A 12534-nucleotide genomic window follows, 5' to 3' on the forward strand; every position below is an offset into this window, starting at 1 on the left:
TAGGAGGGAGAGGGAGAGGAAGAGGGAGAGGGAAAGGGCCCGCTCGCGGCCGAAGGCAGGGCCTCGCCAGCAGTCCCACCTCTGCGCCTGAGCTGCAGAGGAAACGCCATTTCTGACTGCTCATTGGCTAAGCTCCCAGTACGCCACTCACAATGTTCTTGGTAACTTGTCGAATAAAAATCCAAGAAGGTGATCTAGGGTTTTTCCACCTCATTCCTGGAGGAAAAAATGAAGGTCCGCTGCTAGAGGGGCTAAGAAATGTCATATCCTGCCCTAGCTGGTTTGGCTCAGTGGATAGAGCCTCAGCCTGCTGACCACAGGGTCTATGTTCAATTCTGGTCAAGAGCATGTACCTAGGTTGCAGGCTCCTCCCTGGCTGGGGCCCAAGTTAGGGCTCATGCAGGAGACAACCAATCGAAATGTCCCTCTCATATCGATGTTTCTCTCTGCCTTTCCCTCTCTCTTCCACACTCTCTAAAAATCAATGAAAAAATATCCTCAGGTGAGTATAAAAAAGAAAGAAAGAAAGAAATGTCATATCTTCTGAAAGGGACATCTTGAAAATGCCTAAAGAAAGTTGTCGGTTTTTTTGTAGTGAACAGACTGGAGTCCGTGTTAATGAAAACACCTTGGCAGCTGCGGTGGCCAGCAGTGGCAGCAGCAGGGGAGTGATGGGGGCAGTGCCTTCCCCTGATCAGCCAGGTTGCCTCCTGCAAAGGGAGGCCTACTGACAGCTTAGGCCCATGTGGACTGGGCCTAAGCCGTCAAAGGACATCCCCTGAGTGCTCCCAGACTGTGAGGGGGGCTGGGGGCGCTGAGGGTCACAACCCCCAGTGCATGAATTTCGTGCACTGGGCCTCTAGTATGACTATAAATTTGCTGAAATCATTGACTTGTACACTTATAATAGGTGAATTTTATGGTATATAAATCATCCCTTGATAAAGAGATGAGTATATAAAAAGATCTATCAATTATAGTAATTCCTCATGTGTTTATATACTGTAGTTTTTAAACCTATTTGTATGAGAATAGAAAATATACATATTGGTCTCTGCCCCAGTTCCTGGCGCAGAGCTCCTGAAATCCTTGGAAATTGCTAAGTGGTGAGAGCACTAGGAGCAACTCTTGTTCTACTGAGGTGACTCTGGGTGGGCTCCTGGATGGGGGCAGCTTATCAGAAAGATCGAACCATGATTAGAAACTTGGACTTTTCAGCCCCACACTCCATTCTCCAGAAAGGGGAGAGGAACTGGAAATGGAGTTAATAATCAACCAGGCCTATGTGATAAAGCCTCCATAAAACCTCAATGGTATGGGATCCGGAGAGCTGCTAGATTGATAAACACATCCAAGTACTGGGACAGTACTGCACCCCAACACCATGGGGACAGAAGCTCCTGTGCCCAGGTCCCTCCCAGACCTCACCCTGTGTATCTCCTCATTTGGTTGCTCCTCTGTTTTCTTTACTAAACTGGTGAACATAAGTGTTTCCCTGAGTTCTGGGAACCACTGTAGCAAAATGAGCAAACCTGAAGAGGGGGCTGTTGGGAACCTCTGATTTATAGTCCATCAGTCAGAAGCACAGAGACAGCCTAGGCTTGGGATCGGTGGTTGAAGTTTGGTGAGGACAGCCTTGTGGCACTGAGCTTGATCTGTGGGATCTGGCATTCCTTCGGGTAGATAGTGTTAGGAGTCAATTACATTGTAGGACAGCCAGCTGATGTGACAGAATTGCTTGGTGGGGGAAGATCCCCCCTCCCCCCACCATGAATGTGATGTCAAGTGTTGTGAACGTGGTAAGAGAGTGACAGTGAAGGAGAAACACCGCAGGGAAAGAAGTGAGTTTGCCTAAACACCATTCTTCTAGCACCAAAGCTCTCTGATTAGGGATGTTCAAATTCTCTAGTCCAAACTGAAGCACAGGAATGCATCAGTGGAGTAATTTCACCATTTCAATGATGAGATCTTGAAGATTCCCTTTTTTTTAAATTTTTTTTATAAAATATATTTTATTGATTTTCTACAGAGAGTAAGGGAGAGGGATAGAGAGTTAGAAACATCGATGAGAGAGAAATATTGATCAGCTGCCTCCTGCACACTCCCTACTGGGTATGTGCCTGCAACCAAGGTACATGCCCTTGACCGGAATCGAACCCAGGACTCTTCAGTCCACAGGCCGACACTCTATCCACTGAGCCAAACCAGTCAGGGCTTGAAGATTCCCTTTTCGGAACATCTTTTGACCTTGGCCTCGTTTACTATAAGAATCCTCAACTGTATTTTCAGCATGTCATGCTAAATTTAAAAAAAAAAGTTTTTCATGCAAGCTTGGCCTTGCTAAATACAGGAAGATCTTCATCCAGTTTCACAACTTACCCCTGAAAGAGATACAATCACGAATTCATATTAACTCCCAGAGTCCTTTGTATATTTCAGACTGGATCTGCTAGATTTGACTATCTATGCCACTGACTCACACTGAGTTGTGTCTTTATAGGCAAATGTTATAATCTATTAAAGAGAGACATAAAAATATTTACATTGACAGTAACACAGTCCTATAATTGCTCTTAAAATAGTATTTCTATGAACTCAGCTAGTATGAAGGAGCCAGGCCTTGAACTTAAATCTCATGATGCCATATTGAGTGCTATTTGCTGTAGTATACTATCTCCCAAGTTCTATACTTTAGGGAAGAGTATGCTAAGTACCATTAGAAAGTCAGAGATGTAAGAGAGGAGATAGGTGTTACTTTCAGATAAAAATGAAGATGACATTTTTTTAAAAATATATTTTATTGAGTTTTTACAGAGAGGAAAGGAGAGAGATAGACAGTTAGAAACATCGATGAGAGAGAAACATCGACCAGCTGCCTCCTGCACACTCCCCACTGGGGGTGCACCCGCAACCAAGGTACATGCCCTTGACCGGAATCGAACCCGGGACCCCTCAGTCCGCAGGCTGACGCTCTATCCACTGAGCCAAACCGGTTTTGGCGAAGATGACATTTAAATTAGGCCTTGAAGGATACAAATGTTTTAAATTGAGGAACTGGGTGGTGGAACTGGAGAAGGGAGGAAGTTTAGTTAAGTTAGGACAGAGAAGAGCATTCTCAGAAAAGGATACAGTATGGGCCAAGGCATACAAGAAGCCTGGGGCCAGAGCATGTATGGCAGGACTACGAAGTGAGAACTTGAAACCCTATCCATAAAATATAATTAATATAATATGTATTCTGTGAACTGTTATACAGCCTTTAAAAATGAGAGTGGCCTATTGAGACTGTCACTGTGAAACATGTTTATCAGAAACGCTGTGAGTTGAGCTAGCCACTTGATGAAGATAATTATGTGAAAGTGCTTTGTAAACTGTAAGAGCAATCTTTCAGAAGGTATAATGGGGAGTGAAGAGAGAGGACCCATGACAGTTTTAGAGGAGAAGAGGGTTCAGTAAGAATTTAGGCTGGGTAAGAATTCAGTAAAGAGTCATAAACTGAAGGTGTAAGAGAGTAAAAATTATTGATGGACAAGGTCCTCCAGAATATGCTTTGGGTCAGAATTGAGGGAACAAGGGACGAGAGGGAAGGAAAGAAAGTGAATAAAAATACAGAACTTGTGAGGTGGGGAAGACACTGTAACTCCTTGTAGTATCCTGTGAGAAAACCAAAGCTTTGCTCTGTGAAGGCAGAAGTTGAGGCTACTTCAAACCTTTGCCTCACCCCTCAAGCCGCCTACATCCAGAAGAAAGTGAGCTCCCTCCACTTACATCCCAGCTCCCAGCTGCCCAACGGCCTGTCCTGATCTCCTTTCTTCAGCCTCAGGGGAAGATGTGTCCCCGCTCCTATGCTGAGCCTAATCCCTCTTTCCTCCTCTGAGAACTTGATTCGTCAATTTTGCCTGATTTCTCCTTTATCTTCAGTCCCTTCCCAGACCATTGGATCCTTCTCAACATGTTTAAGTACTTACGAAATATCTCCCCAACGTTTCACAGCAGCCTTACATGCCACCTACCTTTCTTTGTAGCATATCTTCCTCTGTCCCTCTTGTATTCTCTCCTTCAGTAAAGATGCCCACCACCCAGCTAGAACCCTGCTAGGCTTCCCAGACTCCTCTCTCTCCACTCCCAGAGCTAACCAATTCCCAAATCATTTTCATTTTACCTTTGAAATCACTATCATTTTCATTTTACCTTTGAAATCACTTTGCATTCATATTTTTCTCATTATTTCCACTGCCACTATTTTAGCTCCTGGACTCAGTTTTTCTTGCCTGGAGCACTACAGCAGCACCTTAACTGGTACTTCTGATTCTAGCATCACCCACCATCAACCTACCCTTTATATCATTATTAGGGTGATCTTTCAAAAATGCATGTCTAATCATATCACTCCTGTACTTAAAATCCTTCAGAGAGAAAAAAGAGAAAAAAAATAAATAAGTAAAAATAAAAATCAAAATAAAATAAATAAAATAAAATCCTTCAGAGCTTCTCATAATGATGAAGTCGAAATTTCTTAGTATGTATATAACATGATCATCTTATCTCCTGTCCTAGGAAGAACATGGGTGTTAGACAGTACTTGTGGTCCAGGGATTGTAGCAGGGTGTCTCAGGCCTCTGTGCTCTGAGTGTGCTCTTGCTTTCCTCTTCTATCTAAGGAATATTCAGGCAGCTATGCTGATCTGGCTCAGGTGACAGTCTTTCTGTAAAATCTTCCCTGAGGTTTTCTCACACAGTCCAGGGCCATTTCATCTATGCTTTTAGAGCACCTGGGGCCATTATACCGACACCATTTTAGAACAGAGTTGATTTATCTATCTTTCCCGACAGATTATGTAGTCCTTGGTGATCTTTGCTTGATTTTTCTTTGTACCCTTGGCATCTAACACAGAAGCTGTCACATAGTTTATTGACAGTCACTAAATGTTTATTGAATTTGACTCTGCATCCTTGAACCATGCACCAAAGGAGGCACATTCATGTTGAGACAACCTGTAGGTAAAAGATCATAAATGTGTAATAGACACATGGAAAATGTAGTACTTAGGCACATAGTCCTGTATGTAGATAACCTGTGTTAATCTTTTCATTCCAACTGTTTCATCACATTGGTGTGCAGGTTCCAGGTGCTGCATTAGCCATCTTTTTCTTTTTTTTTTTTAAAGAAATTATACAGTTAAAAAAAAAAAAAAAAAAAAAAAAAAAAGAAATTATACAGTTTTATAATTTTCTCCATTGCTTCTTCATTTACTAAAAATTATTTCACAATACAGTAAACCCTCGATTTAACAGACTTTGGGTTTAACAGACAAAATTTCCACATGTCATATATGAAAATTAATACCCTATTAATCTGAAAATGTTTTTAACCAAGATTTTCTTATAGTTAAATTAACAGGTGTTTTTTGGTTATTAATTCACTGTTATTTTTAACAAATTTTAGCAAATAGGCTGTATGTTGGGGGAAAAACACTAGTAATTTTGCCGACATAAATACATATATATCTACAACTATAGTCTACGTATTTAAATCCAAGAGACACCACTTTGTAAACAATGTTCGGTGAATGACTAGCACGTGATCACACCGCATTGTGCAGGGCTATTGATTCTGTTGTCCCGTGGCTTGGTGGCTCAACCTTCTGCAGCAGTTTTAATGTATACAGGCCAATGTTCCCTCTGCACTAAGCCACACCCCAGCCATGTGCATTTGTTTACTCGCGGTGACTGGTAAATGCACGAATTTACTAGATCTATTCAGTATAAATTTAAAATCACAGTAATACATGTAGAAAACTTTTCTGTGAAATTAAACTTTTCATACATACTTAATTTTAATTACACAAACGTGCCTACTTAAGTAAAAACAGGTAAACTAATTAATTTGTCAATTTTTTAACATACACATTTGGAAAACCTACTTTATTATATAATGAACTTTAACGGACACCCTCTCACCCAAATTAGTCCATTATATCGAGGTTTTACTGTACAACTCTTTCAGGCAGCTTCCCTGTTGTTTTCTTTGGTTTCTACTTCTTTAGGCAACAATGGCTTCATCTTTAATAACAAACCTTCCCTTGTCAAAGTAGGAAGGAAAACTACAGGGCTATAGGAAAGTCTAGCCCTGCTACCCACTCACCCAAATTCAGTGGTCTCTGTGCCTACATTTCATTGATAACAGCTTGCAGATTGGCAGCTGCCTGGTCACTTGACATATCTAGTGTTGCTACTTTGGTCTCCAGAAAGTTCTCCCTTTCTTCAATCTACCTTAATTTCATGTCCAGTTTTAAATAGCATCCGGGGGGATGTCACATCCAATGGAATTCCAAGTTTTGGAAATCTTTTTTCAGTTTCTTTTTTAATGGATTAAGCTTGGGCATTATTTCTGGAACAGCTACATAAAAGTCTGATTGAATTTCATCATCCAAAACCTTCTGAATCACATTAGTTCCTCCTGCAAATGCAGCTTCATTTTCCCCCTGCTATTTTAATCTCTGATGCATTCCCTGTAAATACAGTAACTTTACTGGCTCTCCAGCCGCTGTCGCCGCTGCCCCCGCCCTTGCCTCCAGTGCACATTAAAGAGCCAACACCATAACTGACCCCAAGTACTTCACAACCAATAAAAAAGGAGAAATCTTTGAATTAAAGGCTGAACTCAACAATGAAAAGGAAGAAAAGCGGAAGGAGGCTGTGAAGAAAGTGATTGCTGCTATGACTGTGGGGAAGGATGTTAGCTCTCTCTTTCCAGATGTAGTGAACTGTATGCAGACTGACAACCTGGAACTAAAGAAGCTGGTGTATCTCTACTTGATGAACTATGACAAGAGTCAGCCAGACATGGCCATTATGGCTGTCAACAGCTTTGTGAAGGACTGTGAAGATTCCAATCCTCTGATTCGGGCCTTGGCAGTTAGAACCACGGGATGTATCCGAGTGGGCAAGATCACATAATATCTCTGTGAGCCCCTCCGAAAGTGCTTGAAGGATGAAGATCCCTATGTTGGAAAACAGCAGCAGTCTGCATGGCAAAACTCCATGATATCAATGCCCAAATGGTGGAAGATCAGGGATTTCTGGATTCTCTGCGGGATCTCATAGCAGATTCAAATCCAATGGTGGTGGCTAATGCTGTAGCAGCATTATCTGAAATCAGTGAATCTCATCCAAACAGCAACTTACTCGATCTGAACCCACAGAACATTAATAAGCTGCAGACAACCCTGAATGAGTGTACTGAATGGGGCCAGATTTTCATCCTGGATTGCCTGTCCAATTATAACCCTAAAGATGACCGGGAGGCTCAGAGCATCTGTGAGCGGGTAACTCCCCGGCTATCTCATGCCAACTCAGCAGTGGTGCTTTCAGCAGTAAAAGTCCTAATGAAATTTCTAGAGTTGTTGCCCAAGGACTCTGACTACTATAATATGCTGCTAAAGAAGTTGGCCCTTCCACTTGTCACTTTGCTGTCTGGGGAGCCAGAGGTGCAGTATGTCGCCCTGAGGAACATCAACCTAATTGTTCAGAAAAGGCCTGAAATCTTGAAGCAGGAAATCAAAGTCTTCTTTGTGAAGTATAATGATCCCATCTATGTTAAACTAGAGAAGCTGGACATCATGATTCGTTTGGCATCTCAAGCCAGTATTGCTCAGGTTCTGGCAGAGCTGAAGGAATATGCCATGGAGGTGGATGCTGACTTTGTTCACAAAGCTGTGCGGGCCATTGGACGGTGTGCCATCAAGGTGGAGCAATCTGCAGAACGTTGTGTGAGCACAGTGCTTGATCTCATCCAAACCAAAGTAAATTATGTGGTCCAAGAGGCAATAGTTGTCATCAGGGACATCTTCTGCAAGTATCCCAACAAGTATGAAAGCATCATTGCCACTCTGTGTGAGAACTTTGACTCGCTGGATGAGCCAGATGCGTGAGCAGCTATGATTTGGATTGTGGGCGAATATGCTGAATGAATTGACAATGCAGATGAATTACTAGAGAGCTTCCTGGAGGGTTTTCATGATGAGAGCACCCAAGTGCAGCTCACTCTGCTCACTGCCATAATGAAGCTATTTCTTAAGAAACCATCAGAAACATAGGAGCTGATACAGCAGGTCTTGAGTTTGGCAACACAGGATTCTGATAACCCCGACCTTCGAGATAGGTTCTATATTTATTGGTGGCTTCTCTCAACTGACCCTGTCACAGCCAAAGAAGTAGTCTTGTCTGAGAAGCCACCGATCTCTGAGGAGACAGATCTTACTGAGCCAACTCTGCTGGATGAGCTAATCTGCCACATTGGTTCTTTGGCCTCTGTGTACCACATGCCTCCCAATGCTTTTGTGGAAGGAAGTCATGGAATCCATTGCAAACACTTGCCAATACATCATAGGAGCACTGATGCAGGTGACAGCCCTGTTGGCACCACCACTGCCACCAACCTGGAACAGACTCAGGTTATTCCCTCTCAAGGTGACCTTGATCTCGGTCCACCAGTCAATGTGCCACAGGTAATCTCCATGCAGGTGGGAGCAGTGGATCTCTTGGGAGGAGGACTAGATAGTCTGGTGGGACAATCCTTCATTCCATCATCAGTGCCTGCAACCTTTGCTCCTTCACCTACTCTTGCTGTGGTCAGCAGTTGTCTGAATGATCTATTTGAATTCTCTACGGGGATAGGCATGGTACATGGTGGATATGTGGCTCCTAAGGCTATCTGGCTGCCTGAAGTAAAGGCCAAAGGCTTGGAGATTTCTGGAACATTTACTCATTGTCAGGGGCACATCTATATGGAAATGAACTTCACCAACAAAGCTCCGCAGCATATGACAGACTTTGCAATCCAGTTTAACAAGAATAGCTTTGGCGTCATCCCCAGCACTCCTCTGGCCATCCATACACCACTGATGCCAAATCAGAGCATTGATGTCTCCCTGCCTCTCAAAACCTTGGGTCCAGTCATGAAGATGGAACCTCTGAATAACCTACAGGTAGCTGTGTAAAACAATATTGATGTCTTCTACATCAGCTGCCTCATCCCACTCAATGTGCTTTTTGTAGAAGGTGGCAAAATGGAGTGCCAGGTCTTTCTTGCAACATGGAAGGGTATTCCCAGTGAAAATGAACTTCAGTTTCAGATTAAGGAATGTCATTTAAATGCTGACACTGTTTCCAGCAAGTTGCAAAACAACAACGTTTATACTATTGCCAAGAGGAATGTGGAAGGGCAGGACATGCTGTACCAATCTCTGAAGCTCACTAATGGCATTTGGATCTTGGCTGAGCTACGTATCCAGCATGGAAACCCCAATTATACGCTGTCGCTGAAGTGTAGAGCTCCTGAAGTCTCTCAGTACATCTATCAGGTCTACGACAGCATTCTGAAAAACTAATAGACTGCTCTGGTGCCCTCTGGCCACCTGTGATCAGTGCAAGTCAAGAACTCTTCACTAGAAGAAATTGTTTTGCAGTGTAGAAGCTGAACCTAAATACACTGAGGCCACTCCCCCCCCCCAAAAAAAATACAGTAACTTTACTGATTTCTGAAATGAATGGGTGTGGCAAACTAAGAACACTAGCAAATGGTTCCACTTTTTCTTCTTCCTCAGTGCCATATCCAGTGTTACATCAAGATAAACACCTTGCTGCCTGACCAGTGTGGCTCAGTGGTTGAGCATCAGCCTATGAACTAGGAGGTCAGGGTTCAATTGCTAGTCAAGGCACATGCCCCAGTTGTGGGCTTGATCCCCTGTGGGGCGCAGGCAGGAGGCAGCCAATCAATGATTCTCTCTCATCATTGGTGTTTCTCTCTCCCTCTCCCTTCCTTTCTGAAATCAATAAACAAATATATATTTTTTAAAAAGATAAACACCTTGCTTTGGATTCATCAAGTCCAGAATTTGAAATTTCTTAAGTAAATTAATAAATTTCTTTATCTTCTATATCTGCCTTGGATATAAGTGTTTTAAGTAGACATCATCCTCAGATTTGCCTTCCATAAAGGGGTATGACTTTATTTTTTCTATTTCATCTTTGTTTTTATTTGATGCTTTTTCTTTGGCACCTTTTTTTGTTTTCTTTCCAGGCTTCCTAACAGGAGAAAAATATCTGTTAGGCACCTGAACACATGCAGAACAAGAATAAAGAGGCGTCTGATAAATCATCTTAGAGAGACTATGCCTTTGAGATATCAAGACTCTACCAAGGGGTCTGCCAGCCGCTCTGTGTTGACCGTTCCGGGTCTAGCCGTCTTCATCTTAACATCTGTCCTTCTATAATATTTTAATTTTCCCTAGAGGATACCATGAAACATGATGATGATGATGATGATAATGATAATAATATCTTTGTGAAACTTGAGTCACTTCCAAAGTTGTCCATGTTTGATTTTCTGAAACTAAACAGTCATGCTTATGAACTCTCTGTGCATTTCTGATGGTTTCTTAAATTTGATGGCAACTTTTTGAATTTGAAAAATTAACAAATTTTATATTTCAAAATTCATATAAGACCTTTCCTAAAGAATCTCCCCCTCCCCCAAATAACAATAATAACAGCTTTTCTTTATTCAGCACCTCCTACAGGGCCAGATATATATTTTCCTCTTGAGCTTACCTGGTTAATTGAAGTGCAAAACTAATTTCAATGAGATAAAATAATTCCTTCTCTTTTCACTCAAGTTGATTTTTACAGAGAGAGGAAGGAAGAGGGAGAGAAACATCAATGTGAGAGCAGAACATCGATTGGCTGCCTCTGCATGCACCTTACTAGGCATTGAGCTCAAAACCTAGGCATGTGCCCTGACCAGGAATCAAACCAGCAATCTTTCGATGCATGGGATGATGTCCAACCAACTGAGCCACACCAGCCAGGGCTCAAGATATATTTTTGATTCAACAGTTACACCTCTATCCTAGCTCTGGGATTTACCTAAAGAACAAAGTATATTCTATGTTCACTTATCTTTCTGATACATATCACAAAATCTGCTATCTCTGGTTCCATTGTTTAAATTCAAAACTAATTGTTAAGGAGGAAATCATAGCATTCGGTCTCAAAAGATAAGTCCTCTCTTTTCATCTATGGTTTAATTCCAAAGAATTTCAAATAAGTGTCCTTTTAACTTTAGTTGGCAGTAGGAAGAGCCTGGGGCCTGGAAAGAAAAAGGATGTCCTTCAGGGGGGAAAAAGTTGAAATAAGATACATGACTACTTTTATGTGTCACTAAAGACCTGATAACATTGGAGTGATATTCTGTGAAAATGAAAATAGATATTTGGAAAATCAGCCATTGTATTAATCTGTTTTTATTAAAGTAGAATATATTTGATTGTTTACAGGACGAAATTAGAAAATAATCACATTTTTTTAGAATGTAAAATTTCACCATTTATACAATTTTAATGTATCATTTGTATGGATTGATCGGGGTACTATGCTTAGTAGTGACTGCTCCTGGAGTGGTTGACAAAAATGATTAATGTTTACTCTTCAGTCCTGTTTAATCTAAATCATTTCCATTTCCTTCTGAAATATCTGACATCTAAAAATGAAAGGGAAAAAATGTTAAGTTTTCAGGAAAGATAGGCATTCAGTGACAGAACAGAGATTCTTGATTACATATGGAATTCTTATTCCATAAATAGCTCGTTCCTGATTACATATGAAAAGTAGTACAAGGAAAGCCTATGGGATAGATGGACGTAACAAATAATACCAATACTATATTTTAATCATATTTTGTTTGTTTTAACCTTTCTCCATTTAAGGGACATGATAAGGAACAAAGCTGGTTGCGTTTCATCTTTTTGGTTTGGTTGCCAGCTGGCAGAATGAAGGAAAAGGAATAGAAGTAAGAATCTAAATAGTCCATGAAGTGACTCACCAGCACAATATAACCAAGAGTTGGTAGTATTAAGGTGTCCTTGTAACTATTGCAACAGTTGGGTCTCAATGGGGCACATAGAGTAAAGACCTTTGTCCTCTCCCTCACAGAGCTATGTCACAAATAGGCCATGGTATTTATGAATACACTAGATCCTGGTGCATGGATTCGTGCACATTGAAAGTAAATTAATTAGAAGGTGGCCAGCGGGGGAGGACTGGCACGCCCTGGAGCCAACCTCTCATGGTATTTCTCCAGCCGGCCACACCTGGGGTGGCACTGGGGCTCCAAGGGCGCCTGTGGAGTGAGCTGGGTCCCTCTGGCAAGTGGGGTCCCTCATCCTGGCCTGCGGGGATCAGGCCAAAACCGGCAGTCCGACAACCCCCGAGGGGTCCTGGAGTGCGAGAGGGCACTCTGCAAAGTTGCAGTCGCTTGGCAGCTCCTGTGTTGAGCATCTGCCCCCTGGTGATCATTGCACATTATAGCTACCAGCCAGGCAGCTGGTTGGCAGGTAGCTTAGCCTTTTATATATGTAGATGTCCACTGCCTGGGGCAGGACAGGGGCAGCAGCAGCTGCTGTATCTTGTGTTAGTAATTACTCCAGAAAGGGTACTTTTGGTCCTAAGTATACAAGCCAGTCTAATATTCACT

The 12534-nt window shown here is 42.1% G+C and overlaps 1 pseudogene; it reads left to right on the forward strand.

Moving 5' to 3' along the window:
• Window positions 1-9430, forward strand: part of LOC102768639 — a 19283-nt pseudogene extending 9853 nt beyond the window's left edge.
• Window positions 9431-12534: the final 3104 nt, after the last annotated feature.

The sequence above is a fragment of the Myotis davidii genome, unplaced genomic scaffold (assembly GCF_000327345.1).
Source record: "Myotis davidii unplaced genomic scaffold, ASM32734v1 scaffold80, whole genome shotgun sequence".
Taxonomy (NCBI): domain Eukaryota; kingdom Metazoa; phylum Chordata; class Mammalia; order Chiroptera; family Vespertilionidae; genus Myotis; species Myotis davidii.